This window comes from Mixophyes fleayi, chromosome 3 (genome assembly GCF_038048845.1).
Source record: "Mixophyes fleayi isolate aMixFle1 chromosome 3, aMixFle1.hap1, whole genome shotgun sequence".
In the NCBI taxonomy this organism is placed as follows: domain Eukaryota; kingdom Metazoa; phylum Chordata; class Amphibia; order Anura; family Limnodynastidae; genus Mixophyes; species Mixophyes fleayi.
This window is the reverse complement of record NC_134404.1, coordinates 260,535,891-260,552,836: the sequence shown is the minus strand read 5'-3', so window position 1 is coordinate 260,552,836 and position 16,946 is coordinate 260,535,891. Positions and strand designations below refer to the sequence as shown.

The 16,946-nt window shown below is 40.5% G+C and overlaps 1 protein-coding gene across 1 annotated transcript in view; it reads right to left on the bottom strand.

Moving 5' to 3' along the window:
• Positions 1 to 10,954: 10,954 nt before the first annotated feature.
• The window catches only part of WDR27 (WD repeat domain 27), a 449,814-nt gene continuing 443,822 nt past the window's right edge, over positions 10,955 to 16,946 (bottom strand). The window contains exon 26 of the transcript XR_012689733.1: positions 10,955 to 10,973. The gene's annotated coding sequence lies outside the window, so the exon portion shown is untranslated. The remainder of the gene's footprint in view (positions 10,974 to 16,946) is intronic.

The following is a 16,946-nucleotide window of genomic DNA, read 5'->3' as shown; positions in this document are numbered from 1 at the left end:
AGGTACACGGTATCAGTTGAGCTTATACTCATTTCCTCAACTTCTCTGTGGCAGAATTCTAAATTTGACATATGAGCTGCATTTCATCATGCTATTGAGGAATATGTGGTTGATTACTACTTTTATTGGTTTTAAGTGGCATATTTTACTGAATTATTCTTGTCTATATAAAATATAGCCAAGTCAGCACATGGTCTCTTTGAGCAAGACATCATGCTGAGCGGTTCCTAAAAATCTATTCAGGTGTCAAAGCTCCATTCCAGGCAAGGATGTAGCTCACCACAGGGGCCTTTGAAGCTGCTACAGGTGACACTGCAAAGTTCTAACACTGGGATGTGCAGAGTCACCGAATACACACACAACACACTTTCTGCCTTCACATTTTACACTTTAGTAACTCAATTTATCAATGGATTCATTTGATAAACCATATTTACACTGCAGTTATGATTTAGGCCTTATTCTCCACAATTATTTGATGGGTAAATCCTTATAAATAACTATAAGTTATCTATGTTCACAACAGGTATGTTCATGACTGCAGTAAGATACATTCACCATAGAAACAGGAGTTGTTGCTGCACCCACCATGTGGTTGATACTGCTAACTGGACTGCAAGTAAAATACTATTGTTTTATACTTTTAAGGTTACCTAATGTGTTCGAGCCCTTAGAGAAAATACTTTAACTAACACATTTAAAATCACAGTCAATATTAGTTACTAATTGCAACTTATACACAATTGACTTAACTTTAAAAAATACTCGCATACTTAAGATTGGTGGTGAACTGACTCCCTGCATCATAAAAGCAACATTGCTAATGACAGGCCTGGGAGACCAACCCACTGACAGGACAAACAGACACCATTGGCAGGACAGACAGGACTGGTAGAGCAGACAGACACTGACAGAATTGGAAGACACACATACTGCCAGGACAGACAGGACTGAAAAAAATAAGACACGCTTACAGGACAGACAAACACACGGGCAGGAATGGTAGGGAGACAGACTGACAGGATAGATAGACAGCACTGGCAAGACAAAAAGATTGAAATAGCAGGACAGAAAGATAGGACTGGCAGTATTGGGAGACAATCTAAATAAAAATAAGAACAGTGCAAAATTATGGACCTCTCTAAGTGTAATCCATTCACTTACAGAAATCCAAGGAAGTAGATAAAATAATAATTATTTAATATTAGAATTAAGATCAATATCTATTATAATCATGGTTTGTCTATTCACAGTCACAGGATAAACAGTACAATTTCATTGCATCAATGTTATATTATATACCAAATATTTCCACAGCTACTCACAGTTTAGTCTCTATTTTCTCTCTTTATGAAGACACACTTAGGCTGTCTCATTTGCCTCCTGCACATGCAGGCTCCCTATACTCCAGTCATCAGCTGGATTTCACCCTATCATTTTTTCAGGGCACTCACTTGCATGCTGACATGTAAAACATTTCAAACATCCAGGATTTAAAGGCTCTTTTATGCCATTTTGACACAGTTTCCAAAAGGTGATTAGTAACTATCTCTTTACTAAAAAGAACACCAACATTCTAGGATCCAGTCAAGCAGCAATTGAGAGACACCAGCTGCATCAGGTAGTCAAAGTTGCAAGAACAGGTAGGAAAGAGCACCACAGTCTGCCATCTGTTCCAAATTTGGGGCATTGTCTTGTATACACAGAACTTTACTCCAGTTCGTGTTGCAAATCCAACAATCTCACTCCAGATTACAGATGTTCACTGACTCCCATGTTCTGGTTTTGGTTTTGGATCTGGATTAACTTCATGCTTTGATTTTGGCAAAACCACCATTGCGTGTTTTGTTTTTGGATTTGGTTCTGGATCCCTAAAATCCCTATTTTTTTGCTAAAATCACATAATTTTGCTTCCCCCCCCTACATTATTATTAAACTCGATAACACTAATTTCCAGTCATTTGCAGTCAACTTTGACAACCTCACAGGTCACAATATTATTTTCATATACTGTCATACAAAGACTGCAGCAACCTGGCTGAATGCTAAGCGACAGAGCAATGACACAAACTCACGGCAGTTCATAGAACATCTAGGAAGCATTGCCACACAGCAGTGGCAGAAAAGAAAAGTGGTGCAAGATGGAACTGTCCTTGTGCCCTCCCACCCATCCTTATATATGGTAATGAAAAGGACATGTACAGTTTAACAAAGCAAACACGCCAGCGACAAGCAGTGCCACTTTTGTGGCTGAAGTGCTTTGTTTGTTTGGGCCCCCACAAAACAAGTTAACAATAGACTTAAGGCACCTAAGCAAACAGTGCTGTTAATGAACTCTACTGTGGCAAGTCATGCACCAGTGGAAGCAGTTCTTGCCAGTGATAATAAGAAGGCCATTGTCATGCCTGGGCATGAGACCAAAATATCCTCTTCTTATGTGTGGTATTATTTTTACACAAATCCTGACAACAGTTGTCTAGCCATTTGTAACATTGTAAAGCCACAGTCAGTAGAGGTAGGGACCTTAACCATCTAGGAACCATATCCATGTTATGCCATTTGAAGAGAGTTCATGGAAAGCTTTTGTGAAAATCAGTAACTTATGCTAAAAAATAACAGCAAGCAGTTCAGCATCAGCTACCTTGCTTCTCTCCTGCAATCTACACCCTCAACATCTTCAGCATTAATATCCTCACAAGCGATCGCAGTTGGCCTGCATCCAAGTTTCTAAGGTGAGATGACTCATTCCATATTCAGGACTCCTCAGAAGAATCCTTAAGTGTTAGGCCCACTGCTGGGGGTCGATCTCAACCCAGAAGCAGACCAAGAACAAGACTACTAGTAGTTTACAACAATTGACTGTTACAAAATCCTTTGCAAGAGGAAGCAAGCATGAAAGTTGTCACCCAGTCGCAAATCAGATCACAGACGTCATGGCGACTATGCTAGTATTAGATCTGCGTCCAATATTCAATATTAATGCAGCTGGTTTTATTTAGTTACTTGAGATCTTCTGTTCCTGTTAGCAAATTCCATAACAACACCATTTAACTAGAAAAGCTATTCCTCACCTCTACCAGAAGGTTCATAAAAATGTAATTATTGGGCTACAAAATGCCATTCTATCCACTGTACACTTAACCACAGATATGTGGACAAGCAGAACTGGGCAAACTAGAGATTATATGATTGTGACAGCCCACTGGGTTGGTGATTCACCTTCACCAGCAGGGACAGCAGCAGCATGTACCCAAGAACATCACATTTTCAGAGGCAGGTACTCTGTGTATCATCTGCTTCACTAACAGGCATATTATTATTATTATCGTAGATTTGTAAAGCACCACAGTGCTCCACAGCGCTGTACAGTAGGGAAGACAAGGGCATACATAAAACAGGACACAAGTAAAACAAGAACAGGCAAAATGAATGGAGACATGAAAACAAAGGCTATGGATGACCCTGCTCATTAGTTTACATTCTAAAGGGAAGAGGGCACAGCTGAAACAAGAGGAGTGAGTGTAGCTCAGAGTGGAGATTGGGATAGTTGTGAGGGTGCATTAGTGTGAATAGTGTTATCGAGGATAAGGTGACCTCTAAAAAAGAGATGGATTTTCAAAGAGCATTGAAGGTTGTGGGAAAGTCTGATTGAGCGTGGTAATGAATTCCATAAGTGGGGAGCAGCACAGGAGAAGTCTTGAAGGTGGGAGTGAGAGGTGGTTATGAGAGACGAGACAAGGCGCAGGTTAGAGGTAATATCGCTGACAAACGGTTTGAAAAACTAAGGGATGTCATTGCAACATGTCTTATCCTGCTTGGACTCTCCTGAGGATATGTGATTTCTGATAACGCCACCAATATTGTTAGAGCATTACAGCCCGGGGGGATTTCCATCACATTCCCTGTTTTGCTCACACAATCAATTTGATGGTACAGAACTTTTTTAAAAAATGACAATGACATGCAGGAGATGCTGTCTGTGTCCCAAAATATTTAGGGTCATTTTCGGGATTCTGCAACAGCATGAAGGAGAATGCAGCAGCAGCAAGAAGAATAGAATTTAGGGTAAATGTACTTTAGTCCAGCGCAGTTGAGAATACTCACCTTGTTGTGCAAGGTGCTGAAACCACTCTAAGTAGTCACCTGTGAAGAGAGTGCAGACACTGTTAGCTTGAGTCAAATGATTCCCCTAATTAGACTTTTTGAAAAGCAGCAAGCAATATTGAAGGAGGAAATAAAACAAAGCAATTCCGCTAATTATGTTGGACTCGTAGATTAAATACTTTATTCACTTCGCCAGGATCCAAGAGTTATCAACATCTTGAAATCGGATCATGACATTTTGGCAATTGTGCTTGATCCTAGGTTTAAGAGATATGTCTTCTCTTTCTTTCCATCTGACCCAGATCTTAAAAGATACAATGAGCTCATGGTCAGCAAGCTAAGAGCTCAAGTGGTACATGACACAATGACGTCTCCTCCTTCAGTTTCTCTGGAAATTGCTGCTAGGAATAAACGTAGCTTTCCCAAGACACCCAGGGTTGATGCAGATGAGTCTGCACAACATTTTGACATGTGGTCTGGTCTAAAAGAATTGCCCAAATATCGTGACAGCTCTTCCATAAAATGAACTACAAATTCCATGAGGAAGGCAATTAGCAGCAATTACATCAAAGTACACAGACTTCTGTGATGGTGGATTCCAGCGGTGATGAATTACTATTGTTTGAGGATGATGTACACACTGATGAGGATGAATATGATGACAGTGTAGATTGCAGGTGCTGAGATCTAGCTGAGACAAGAAAGCTTGGTTGATGCTGGTTTGCTTGGTAATATTTTGGGTAAAATGGCATGTTGGTAATTTTATGTTTTTCTACAGTAAACTTTAACCTTTATTAGAGAGGTGTTTTTTTTCTTAAAAAAGGTACAAGTTTTAAATTTACATTTTTGTTTCCCTGACTTAAAACGACTATGCACTTGAACATATGCTTTAGCACATGAGGTAGAGGGATTAGTAGAGGGACTGAGACTGGAGAGTGACAAGGACACTGTCACCCCTCCTGTTTCTGTATGAGTTATGGCACAGTAAAATGTAACTGCAGATTTTGAAGAACACTGCCAGCCCTATTATTTCTATTTCAGCAATGACAATTAGCAATGGAGCTCTCCTGTTTGCGTGTTAACTATGTAACACTGTACAATTTGACTGCAGATTTAGACCAAGACTGCCAGCTCTATTATTCCTATTTCAGCAAAGACAATTAACAATGGAGCAATGAAGCTCTCCTCTTTGTGTGTTACTTATATAACACAGTACAATGTGACTGCAGGTTTATTTTCACACACTTTCAAACAAAGACTGCAGCGACCACCCTGGATGCTAAGCGACAGAACAATGACTCAAACACAAGGCAGTTCCTAGCACATCTAGGAAACATTGCCATACAGCAGTGTCAGTAAAGAAAAGTGTTGCAATTAGCAATGGAGCAATGGAGCTCTCCTCCTTGTGTGTTACCTATATAACACAGTACATTGTGACAGCAGATTTAGAAGACCAAGACTGCCAGCCCTATTATTTATATTTCAGCAATGACAATTAGCAATGGAGCACTCCTGTTTGTGTGTTAGCTATATAACACCGTACAATTTGACTACAGATTTAGAAGACCAAGACTGCCAGCCCTAATATTACTATTTCAGCAAAGGCAATTAGCAATGGAGCAATGGAGCTCTCCTCTTTGTGTGTTACTTATATAACACAGAAGACTGGAGTGTGACAAGGACACTGCCACCCCTCCTGTTTCTGTATGAGTTATGGCACATTAAAATGTGACTGGAGACTTTTAATAACACTGCCAGCCCTATTATTTGAGTTTCTGTTTCAGCACTAAACGCTGCCACCTCTCCTATTTCTGGGTGAGCTATGGCACAGTTCAATGTAACTGAAGATTTTGAAGAACACTGCCAACCCTATTATTTCTATTTCAGCAATGACAATTAGCAATGGAGCTCTCCTGAATGTCACTGGAGACTTTCAAGAACACTGCTACCCCTCCTCTTTCTTTTCTACCTATGACGCTGCCCAACTGCACTAGGGACTGCCAAGAACCGTGCTACCCCTTCTGTGTCCTTCCCTGAAATGCGCTGGATCGCAGTGGAGGGCGGTACTTATAGAATCCAAAACTCGCGAGATCCAACAACGCCTCATTGACGTTTTGCCTCGTTTTCAATTCCGAGGGTGCACGAAAAGTACCGAGCCGGGACGGCTCAGTACTCGGATCTGCTAAGCTTGGGTCTGTTCGGTTCTTGGGGAACCGAGCCTGAGCATCTCTACTCCAGATTAGCCTTAAACGATTTTGCAAGCAAACCGCTAATGTGGCTGTAGCACTTTCTCCTCAAAGCCTGGAAACTGTCCTCAGATATTCTTATTGGGTTGTACCAATATTATCCATTTACATGAAAACATTACATGTAGCCATGGAACCTTTTAATCAACTGCAAAATGCTAGTGTTTTAGAGAGTATTAAACCCTATTATTACACTCTTGCTCCCTCACAGTTTAGATTACATTAAATTTCAGCAGATCTAAATTACTTCATGAAATGTTTCCAGCACGTCAGAATTTAACACCAACTGATTTGTGAACAGGTAAGCATGCTGTCACAGGGATCAGTGATCTGTAAGGTACCAGCATGTTTCAAGGTGTTTTAGGATGCTTTGGCCGTGGATAATGTACAAGTGGGCAGTTGTCTAATGTAAACATAATGTAGCCCAAAAAAAGGTGGAAGATGAAAGGACACCATATGCAAATTTTGGCTTGGGTACCAATGTTATACGAATATAAAATATATATATATACTACGATCCACAGGAGTTAAGAGTACAATACCCAAGAAAACAAATGGAATCTAGGAACAGCGCTCACAACTGATATGCTTACATGCTCCAATACAGAACTAATACATATATGATCATATCTCAGAACCCCTATCAATCCATATAGTTCCTTCCTTGCGATTGGATGTATTACATAATTGTCTGTATATGAGATTCAGTCTTTATAATATAATGTCCCAATTGATGTAATTTTCTTCTTGTGACCAGAAGTACATCCACAATATCAGTTCCTAAGATATATTCATCCAATCTGTCAAGGAAAGAAACTGTGATTATGTTGAAAGGTCTAATAGCTTAAACATTTTTTTCCACACACTTTAAACTCCTCCACTAAGTGCAAGTTTATATTTTATATGATAAACTCTACAAAATTGTAGTGCTGGGAACTGGTGGTAAGTTATTTTTAATTTTTAATAAATAGACACTGATCAAAATGTTCAAATGTTTTTTGAATATATTCTTAATAATTTTGTAATTCTTGTATTTTTTTTTGTAATAAAGAGGGTTGAATAAACCAATTGTTTCCTTATTTCAACCAACAAATCATGCGATTGCATCAGATACAGGAAAGTGGATATGTAAATGTAAGAAAGTGACACAATTAAAAATATACTGGATTATCATCATTAACAATAAACAATAAAAAGGAAACTACGTATATAAACTGGGGCAATGGTAACAGTACTGGATAGGCTGAATGGTCTCAATATGAGAAAGTTCTTGTCACACAAACAACAATACTACCAGGTAGGTGAGAGTTGCTGGTCATCTCATACTTGTATTTTCCACTATTAAACTATTAAAACTATTAAATTCCATTAATTTACATTCCCATTACACTTTTCATACCACCACTTCTAGATTTCCATACCGTCAATTCTAAATTTCCACTAAGACCACTGTATAAAATAATAAAAAATTAAGCTAGCCTCACATTTAAAATAGTCTAAATTAGCCTAAATCTGTACTTACCCCAAGCTTTAATCATAGACCTAACATTACTATAACCCTATTGAAAACAAGTCACAAGCTTATAACTAAGATGAGCTCCAGGGCCAGACTGGCCATCTGGCTCTTCTGGCATGTGCCAGAAGGGCCGATGGCTATATGGGCCGATCATGTGATTTTTTGTATACCCATATGATCGCGGCGCCGGTGCACCACCGCCCTCACTCTCAAATTGTATTTTTTTTTTAAACTTTTTTTTTAATCTTTTTTTTTGTGCAGCTGGGGAGGGGGTGGCCTCTGGCGCAACGAGCGTGTGAGTATACAAATACTCACATTAACGCGGCACAGGCTTACCTCTTCCCCCCCTCCTGTTTGCACTGAATGATGGGTGTGACTTCATCACGTCACGCCCGACATTCAGTTATGGGTGCACGGAAAAGAGAAGAAAGAAGAGAGAAAAGAGAAAAAAAGAAAATAAAGATGATAGAAGGCAATACAGAGGTAAGTAAAAGAGTGGAGGACTGCAGAGAGGCACAGGGGGATGAAGAAACGGGGTGGGAGAAGAGATACAAGGCACAGGGTGATGAAGAAGTGGGGGGAGAGATAAAAGGTACAGGGTGATGAAGAAAAGGGGGGAGAAATAAAAGGCACAGGGAGATGAAGAAAGGGGGGGAGATAAAAGGCACAGGGGGATGAAGAAAGGGGAGGGGAGATAAAAGGCACAGAGTGATAAAGAAAGGGGGGATAAAAGGGACAATGGGATGAAGAAGGGGGGAGCAGCATGACACAGGGTGATGAAGGGGGGGAAATCAGCATGGAGGGTGCAGTGCGATCATAAGGGGGCATAACCTGGTTGTGATGTAGGGGCACAGTGTGATCATAAGGAGGCACAGCGTGGTGATGATAAAGGGGCACAGTAATATGTGTGTGATGGCACATGGAGCTTTTGGCAATGTAGTATGTGTGAGGTACATGGTGACTAATTAATAGATGCTATTAGTTTTCGGGGTAATGGTGGGGCAATGTAATAGTGGGGACTATTAATTTAAGATGGGGTGGTTTGGGGGCTATTAAATGTGGGGGTGAGTTTGGGGAGAATGAGGTCTCTTTATTAAATGTGACTATGAATTTAATGGCAGTGATGGTTGCAGGAAATAGGTATATTTATGAAATGTAAATACTATTAATTTATTGCTGGGGCTGTATGTAGGGAGGGAAATAGGTTTATTTATTAAATTGGAATACTATTATTTTAATGTTGGGGCTGCAGTGAGGACTAATTTTAAAACGTGGGTGCTATATTGATTTAACAGCGGTGCTGGTTGGAGTTTTCTAAATTTCATGTACCCATTTTTTTTCTAAATAGGGCCCCCAACATTCCAGGATACAGACAAGTAGCAACTGATCAAAAGACACCAGCAACCACAAGTGGTGACAATGACAAGACAGGTAGGAGAGAGCAGGACAGTCTGCCAACTGTCCTGAATTTGGTGGGTGACTGTCCCGCTTAGTCAGGATTTGTTCTGACTGCAAGGACAGTTGGGAGGTATGTCCTACTTCACATTGTACTGCTTGTGAAGGCAGAACTGTGTGCACCTAACAGTAGTGCTCACAGTATTGCCTGTGTATTTGTTGAAAATGTGTCTAATAACCATATTACATCATAGGTGCCCCACTGTCTTAAGTGCCTAGGGCCCCCTGACCCTTAATCCAGCTCTGGTTAGCAGGAGGAATCTGATAGTTGCTCCCGGTCCCTGGACAGGACAGAGACTGCAGAGCAAGCTGAGGAGCTCTAAGTCTCATGAGATTTATTAATCTTGTGAGACTAAGAGTTTCCATGCTCACTCTACAGGAAGTTCCTACCCTGATGGATGTCAGCAGCATCAGAAGCATAGATAAGTACAGTGGACTGGGGATGTTGTAATGTGTTTCTGGGGTGGGGGGTGGCATGATGTGGATGGGGAGGGCCTGATAAATGTAATGTTTTATTATAATGTATGTATCAATGCCCCATGTTGACCATGCCCCCAACATAATGTGGTCACTCCCTTGGTGGCGCCGCCGCTGCGCAGCGGCACACAGTTTTTTCCTGCTCATCAACAGAGGTGGGCCTGTTTGCTTCAAAAACCAGGGCTGATTTTTAGTCCCACTCTGGCCCTGTTAAGCTCTAAAACTGGTCTTTAGTCTTAGTCCTAAACTATAATTGCATGAATCAGGCCCCTTACGTTTAATCACCATACTCTATATTCTATGCCACAATCCTCAGAAAATTTTTAGGGACTAATTCAATAAGCTAGGCCAGGGGTAGGCAACCTGCGGCTCTCCAGGTGTTGTGAAACTACAAGTACCAGCATGCTTTGCAAGTACATAACCAGCAGATAGGTGGCAAGGCATGCTGGGATTTGTAGTTTCATAACACCTGGAGAGCCGTAGGTTGCCTACCCCTGAGCTAGGCAAAACGAACATAAATTGCATATTTTTTAAAACGTACGTAAATCAGCCATACACACATCTGTATTCAACTAGGACCCGATCTGAAGATACATCTCTAATTGAATACGGATCTAGGTACGCTCTGGCCTAACAAACAATACACATACGTTCAATACATGTGAAATATTAAGTCCCAGAAAAACGCACCGAAAAAATTAAAGTATTCAATGAAAGCCAACTGTTAATGATATGGGGCCTGATTCATTAAGGATCTTAACTTGAGAAACTTCTTATTTCAGTCTCCTGGACAAAACCATGTTATAATGCAAGGGGTGCAAATTAGTATTCTATTTTGCACATAAGTTAAATACTGACTGTTTTTTCATGTAGCACACAAATATCAACTTTAAATTTCAGTGTACAAATAAGCTATCAAGTATTTGTGTGCTACATTAAAAAATAGTCAGTATTTAACTTATGTGCAAAACAGAATACTAATTTGCACCCCTTGCATTGTAACATGGTTTTGTCCAGGAGACTGAAATAAGAAGTTTCTCAAGTTAAGATCATTAATGAATCAGGCCCATAGTCATTAATTACAAAAATGTAAAAAAAAATGTTTTCACTCCAATACTTTTTATCATGATATTATAATTGTCTACTGTACAGAAAATGCATTTTTACAGTTATTCCTGATTGCAAACATATGTTCTAGCATGCAAACACAGCTGTCATCACTAGCTGGTGCAAATGATAAGATAGAAAAACATGTAGCTTTTGAGATGCCCAAAGCTTGGATTGTACATTGTATGCACTTCAGCTTGGCACGCCCTTACTGTACATTGACTTTGTGCATATGCCCATTCCGCCTTTGAAATCGTAGGCTGCCGTAAGGGTCCTTTGCTCTTGAAGATGAATTGGAGGTTGTTGCATTCACTTGCCTATAGTTCTGTTCTGGGCATGCACAGAGAGAGTTTACGCAAAGTATGGCACAGATGGGCATTTATGTTCCTTAATGATTTAGGCCCTTAATGTGTATCCAGGAAATCTACCTCATTATTTCAGAACCTACTGGGATTACTCTGTCATATTACCTGAAATTCTTCAAAAAATACATCTATCTGTAACATACTACTCAGATTAAGACTATTTAATCATTTATTTTCTTTCTATGCACCTTAGGCATTCTGTCTGTAAAGCCAGCCATTCACAGTAGAATCTTGCCACTCAACCCGAACACTGAGCAGCAAGACCAGAACACAAATTGGTCTCACAAAAGTTGCCAAATGGGTTAAGATTCAACCTTTCAGCATTCCCACTGTGTCATTGGAGCAAATTAGAGTGGTCATCTTTCAACCACATTTACCAAGATGTCTGAAAATAATTATCAGACATGGAGTTTGTTTTGGGACTACACAAGCTGGAATATTGGGCCAATTGTCATATATATCGCTGCAGACATTGAAGCATGTATGGCAAGCATTTTTTGAAAAATACCTTGAGGTTAACAGATGTTTTCCACTACGTTGAAATTTTCTACACTCGGCTTACTTCACCAGAGCTAAACAAGTGGCATTTTCTAGACATGGTTGTAGTGTTCCATGACTATAATGTGCCCACAAATTCTAGAGTCCCTACTCTTCATTATGTAAGCATAATGTTAAACATAATATGAATATCATGGGAACATGGGAATCTATCCCTCTAGGTGCAGCAGACATTATTCAATATATATTCCATACTAAAGGAGATAAAACAGATAAACCTAGGAAACCAGATAAAATGGAAGTCAGATACTCTAAAAAAAATGGTAGTTTGTTACCTGAGTCAATGGCAATTGCTACTGTAAAATGACCTTGGCTTGTGGGGGCATATCTCACTATTGCACTATATAGTGGTTGAAGTTGAAAATTAGAAATGCTGGTGTGGAAATGTAAGTGAATGGAGTTTGTTTATTTTACAATCAAAGCAGTAGAAGAAGTGGCAGTATGGCATACCTTTGTATACCACGTCAACCACTGTCACTATAGCAAAAACATGGAGCAGAATTTTCCAACTGAGCCTCAGATTTTGCTTTTCAGTATAAAATATTTAATCATAAAGGGTGAAGGATGTGCATGATTAAAGGTAGTCCTGATTATATGAAATGTGTTCAAATGGACCTGAAATTACCCATCAGTTCAGTGGTGGGGAAAAAAACAGAATGTTTGTTATTATTTCCTAATTAAGTCAGTTCCTCCATCTAGCAGTAAATAATTCATATTTCACATAAAAACGTATACCAGAATATTTTACAAAGTAAATTAGAATATTTGCCACTTGAAATAAAGTCAGTCCTGATGTCCCCTTATCTTCTACAGTTATATAAAATATAAATGATGATTAAATGAGCTGTATATATACTAGGCCATGTTTTGTGGTGACACTTTCACTTTTGCAAAATGTGCATGTGAGTACCATCTTCTTGATGACCTATATCAGATGTACTGATGAACCATGACCATAAATGATCTTTTATCCATCTAGTGCATGTTAAACAATGAAAGCATGACATTTCCTTTCCCTTTCCCATTTCCTTTCCCTTCCCCTTTCCCTTCCATTTTAATAATTTTCCCTTTCCCTTTCCCTTTTCCTTTCCTTTCCCTTCCTTTCCCTTTCCCTTGCCTTTTCCCTTCCTTTCCCTTTCCCTTGCCTTTTCCCTTTCCTTTCCTTTTTCTTCCTTCCCTTTTCCCTTTCGTTTCCCTTTCCCCTTCCCTTCCCTTTCCCTTGCTGCATCTCATGGCTGTGTTCACAGCATGGCCAAATGTATGTGTACATAGATTTGATTGGTAAACATGTTGTCATAAAACATTTTAATGTACAAAAGGTGTCAATATGTACTGACAATTTGTTTACTATAAAGATAATGGAGCTCTATGTTAACATCTATTCAAGTTGCATTAACCACACAGTGAACACAGCCAGGTGTACATATCTGCCACTGGTAAGTAATACACTTCAAGGGCGTTTGCAGGGAAGTTGTTTGGAGCTGCCAAACATTTCCAAAGACATGGCCATGAAATATTTTGTGCGCCTGACAACTAGAGATGGTCACTGACCCCCGTGTTTTGGTTTTGGATTCGGTTTTGGATCTGGATTACCGTCGTGTTTTGGTTTTGGTTTTGGTTTTGCAAAACCGCCATTGCGTGTTTTGGTTTTGGTTTTGGTTTTGTTTTGCTATTTTTTTGGAAAATCCATGTTTTTGGGCCTAAATTAACCCAATTTAGTGCTCCAACTGTTTTAGAGACAAGTAATCTAATTGTTGAGGTAATAAATCATCCAAAAAAACAGTTTAATTCTTCGTTGGTAGGCCTATTCTACACACAAAACAGATTGTCTTCCTCTCCATCTATGCATATTGGCAATGCAGCCATCGTCTTTGAATGTATATTACACCCTACACTTATAGTTAAATATGTAAAGAAATGGAAAAAGCCAGTTTGGTTTCTGTCTCTCAAGGCCCCCCTCCACTTGTATAAAATACCAAAAAATTCAGCCATTATAGACTGTACAATATTAATTGACATGGAGAAAGCCAGTTTGGTTTCTGTCTCTCTAGGCCCCCCTCCACTTGTATAAAATACTAAAAAATTCAGCCATTATAGACTGTACAATATTAATTGACATGGAGAAAGACAGTTTGGTTTCTGTCTCTCTAGGCCCCCCTCCACTTGTATAAAATACCAAAAAATTCAGCCATTATAGACTGTACAATATTAATTGACATGGAAAAAGCCAGTTTGGTTTCTGTCTCTCTAGGCCCCCCTCCACTTGTATAAAATACCCAAAAATTTAGCCATTATAGACTGTACAATATTATGAAAAATGGACAAAGCCAGTTTAGGGTCACTCTGTCTATGACACCCTACCCTTAAGGATAAATTGCCCTAACAGCAGCCTTTCAAGATGGTATGTGATATGGAAATGCCACAAGTCCCTTTCCTCTTTGGGGGTAGATTGCACCCTACACTTACATAGAAAGTTTTAAAAAGATGTTATCGGCATCATCTTCAGCTTAATCCTCACCCTCATCAGTGTGTACGTCATCATCACAGACTATCAATTCATCGCCGCTTGAATCCGCCATTAGAGAACAGTCAGTGCTTGGATGTCTTGGATGGTGAAGGCCTTCCTCGTGGAAGATGTAGTTCATTTTTATAAACATCATTTTCTCCACATTTTTGGGAAGTAACCTTCTATGGCGATCACTGATTAAGTTCCCTGCTGTGCTGAACACTCGTTCAGAGTACACACTGGAGGGTGGGCAGCTTAGGTATTGCAAAGCAAGTTTGTACATGGGTTTCCAAATGGCCTGCTTTTCTTCCCAGTTAGGAAAGGGACTGACTGACATTTCCATATCAACTACCTCTTGAAAGTAATCCTCCACCATCCTTTGCATGTTTATACTCATTTTGGATGGAGTTATGGGCAAAGTGACACATTTTTTTGAAAAATCCTTCAAACCAGCCCAGATGTTAAATTGTTCTGGTCTGCCCCCTGTGTCTTCCCTGCTTCTTTTTTGGAAATGTAATTTTTTACGAGCAACAGCTTGAGAAAGTGAAGGAGGACACGTCGTCAAGCCGAGGCCCAGTTCAGCGGCCAACTTGCTGAGCAATAGCTCCTTGCAAAAGTTCACATCTCGCTCATTTACAAGTAAAGACTCAATGTAGGTTTTAAACCTTGGATCAAGCACAGTGGCCAAAACGTACTGATCCGAGTTCAAGATCTTAATAACTCGAGGATCATTGTGAAGCGAATTAAGTACTTGATCGACAAGGCCAACATACTTTGCTGAATTGCTTGCTTTCAGCTCCTCCTTCATTTTCTCAAGCTGCTTTTCCAATAGTCTAATTAAAGGAATGACTTGGCTCAAACTAGCAGAGTCTGCACTGACCTCACATGTCACAACTTCAAATGGTTTCAGCACCTTGCACAGCACTGAAAGGATTCCCCACTGTGCAAGAGTGAAATACATCCCCCCTCCTTTCCCAATGTCATGACTTGTGCAATATGCTTGGATGGCTTTGCGCTGTTCCTCCATCCTCTGAAGCATGTACAGGGTGGAATTCCACCGAGTTACCACCTCTTGCTTAAGTTGGTGGCAGGGCAAGTTAAACTGCTCTTGGAGCTGCTGTAATCTCCTACATGCTGTGGCTGAATGCCTGAAATGGCCTGAAATTTTACGGGCCACCAAAAGCATCTCCTGCACCTCACGGTTATTTCGTAGGAAGCTCTGCACCACCAAGTTGATGGTGTGAGCAAAACAGGGAATATGTTGGAAATCACCCAGCTGTAATGCTCGCACTATATTGTTGGCGTTATCTGAAATGACATACCCTGGGGAGAGTCCGAGTGGTATAAGCCATGCATCAATCACATCTCTGAGTTTGCGTAACAAATTGTCAGTCGTATGCCTGTTAGTGAAGCCGATGATACAAAGAGTGGCCTGCCTGTGACAAATGTTACGTAGTGGTGTACATGATGCTGCTGTTCCTGCTGGTGAAGGTGAATGACCAACCCAGTGGGCTGTCACAGTCATATAGTCTTTGGTTTGGCCACTTCCACTTGTCCACATATCTGTGGTTAAGTGAACAGTGGGCAGAATGGCATTTTTCAGCCCAATCTCTACATTTTTACACACTTTTTGGTATAGTTGTGGAATAGCTTTACGGGAGAAATGGTGTCGCGATGCAATTCTGTAACGCGGACACAAAACCTCAATTAACTGTGAAAAACCAGCTGCGTTTATTGTGGAGATTGGACGCAGATCTAACACTAACATTGCAGCCATGGCGTCTGTGATTCGCTTGGCGACTGGGTGACTGCTGTCATATTTGCTTCCCCTCGCAAATGATTGTTTCACAGTTAATTGCTGAAATGTAGGACTGCTCATTTTATTAACCTGCCTCTGGGATGACGATTCACCCCCAGCAGCAGCAACAGCAGCAGCAGGACTAACGCTTTCTTCAGAGTAATCAATAATAGTGCCGGAGTCATCCAGCCTTAAGTGGGATGCCGGGCTAACTCCGAGCGCTACTGAGGATATTGATGAGGATGGTGAGGTGGGTGTATTTTGTAGCCGTCGGTATGTCGGTGAGCGGAGGGTCTTAGCTGATGAGGGAGTGCTTGTATTCTTTTGGGAAGAACTTTCAGCTTTTCCCAACACTTTGCCATGAACTCTCGTTAAATGGCGTAACATAGACGAGGTTCCAAGATGGTTAAGGTCCCTCCCTCGACTGACTGTGGCTTGACATACACTACAAATGGCTATACAATTGTTGTCTGGATTTGGGTAGAAATAATTCCACACATAAGAAGTGGATTTTTTTGTTTTATGCCCAGGCATGACAATGGCCTTTTTCTTGTCACGTGCCAGAACTGCTGCCACTGGTGCAGGACTTACACAAACAACCTCATCCTCATCAACATCCTCATTAGCGCCCTCGTCGCCTACACAAATCTCCCCCTCATCCTCTTCTAATTCCAAAGTGGCATCCTCAATTTGGGTATCACCGGCTACACTCGGGCTATTAAGGCACACATCAGCAGAATGCTCACGATTAGACATCCCACTGTTGGATGGACTCTCCACAGGGATTGTTGTCATTTGTGAATCAGAGCAAATA